The following is a 1,866-nucleotide window of genomic DNA, read 5'->3' as shown; positions in this document are numbered from 1 at the left end:
TACAAGACGACCGGAAGTGGCCTTCAGCTTTGCACCGTCCACAAACTTTCTTCATGCCTCTGTAATTCAGCATGACCATATGGCCAAGGACGTTTAAGAAGTTCGGTGGGGGCTTTTTTTCCTCGAACTTTACAAGAATGTTGCCCGTCCAGAGGTCTGGGTCGTCTTTGTAGCATAGATGAGTGATGTCGAGAACAGTGCCGTACGGCGACAGGGCTCTTACAAGATGCTCGGCACTGACATAGGCTGGTAGTAATGTCACGGTAATAAATATCACATTCGGACCAACCGGTTCAGCTTGCACGACGCCTCCTTCAATTTCAAATCCCTTGACGTCACGTAGGTTCTGCCTGGCAGCTTCATTTCTTACAACAACTTGGAACTTGTCCCGTCCTCGGTGCTGCAAGGACTGCACCGACTTGGGGCCAGCAACTTCACGCACTCGGCGCACTATCGGATCAATCGGAATATCCGACGGTGTAGACAAATTGAAGGCAAAGGCCTTCGGAAGCCCTGACCAGGCCATGCTTACCGAATGCTCGGCAGGAACCCCAGGGGCGCAGACAGACGAAACCCCAGGGCAGTTGATAACGTAGCGAAGAAAACCGGTTGTAGAGCGAAGCTGAACGTCGATCGTCTACACTTTGATCTTAGCCAAAAGGCCGAGAAGCGATAACTATTACACGTCCATCTTTCGCTCTGGTCACGGTCGCGGCACCTGCCTCCTCGGGTGTCACGTCGCCAAATTCAACATGATGTGGTGCGTGTAAGAAGCACTAGAATGATAGTCCGACTGCATGAAATGCGCATGTTAGTGGACGGAACTCGTGTTTCTTTTTCCCTTGTATCCGCCAAAAGACCGAGAAGAGATATACACTGCACGTCTCCCCCTTTCGCTTCTGTCGCAGTCTCGCCTTCTACGTCCGCGCGTGGCACGTCACCAGTTTGGGCATCGTGGTATATGGGTACGGAACACTAGGGTGTTAGTACTAATGCATCACGGCCCGTGAGATAAAAATGATTGATTGGAAATTACAAGAGGGAGGGAGGGAGGGAGGGAGGGACGGACGGACGGACGGATGGATGGATGGATGGATGGATGGATGGATGGAATGAATGAATGAATGAATGAATGAATGTGTACCCTAGTGGCCAGACAGGACATTTCCCAGTGGTTGTCTCCAGTGTGTTCTGTGTCTATGTCTGCTGTAGGTTCCCTGCTTTGCTTGGTGTTGTTTCTACGCTTCCCTCTTTTTTGCCTGTTTCTGGTCATCATGGCTGGTGCTTATTGGTGCTGTTTCCGAATTTTTCTGTTTTGTTTTTGATTTGAGACGGGTGGGCTACACCTGGAGGTAGTGCAATACCAGGGCAACCCTTGACAGTGCCGAGGCGAGCTTCAGACACACTGTCTCGGGCCAAAAATAAGATTAATATCGTGAGTCCAAATAGGGCTCGTATCAGATATTAAGCTGATAAGAACAGAGTGGTTTTATTAATGCTAGAAACATGATTTACAGGTAGCAATAATTACAAGAGTCAAACATGATTTACAGGTAGTAATATTTACAATACTCAAGTCAGTGAGACCTATGTGGGCGACTGTCCAGTCAGGTGATGTGCCGTAGTAGAACCATCCGTAAAAATCTTCTTTGCTGACGGGTGGGCTTCTTCCAGATAGCTCAGTGCAAGTTGCTTTAGCGCCACGGGTGGGAGGTCAGCTTTCCTTTTAATACCTGGGATTTCAGTCCTGATGGCCATCGTCGGCAGAAGCCACGGTGCCTTTTCACGAGTAAGGGTATGTTTTCTGCATTTTGGAAGAAACTTGTGTATAACTCCAAGGTGCCGATGCAATGCAGATTTTTTGCG

At 49.0% G+C, this 1,866-nt stretch overlaps 1 pseudogene; it reads right to left on the bottom strand.

Moving 5' to 3' along the window:
• Positions 1-1,330: 1,330 nt before the first annotated feature.
• LOC135372985 (U2 spliceosomal RNA) lies at positions 1,331-1,511 on the bottom strand (annotated as a pseudogene).
• Between the last annotated feature and the right edge of the window lie 355 nt (positions 1,512-1,866).

Source organism: Ornithodoros turicata, unplaced genomic scaffold (assembly GCF_037126465.1).
Source record: "Ornithodoros turicata isolate Travis unplaced genomic scaffold, ASM3712646v1 Chromosome17, whole genome shotgun sequence".
Taxonomy (NCBI): Eukaryota; Metazoa; Arthropoda; class Arachnida; order Ixodida; family Argasidae; genus Ornithodoros; species Ornithodoros turicata.
Note: the sequence above shows the minus strand (reverse complement) of the source record. Positions and strands in the feature narration are given on the sequence as shown.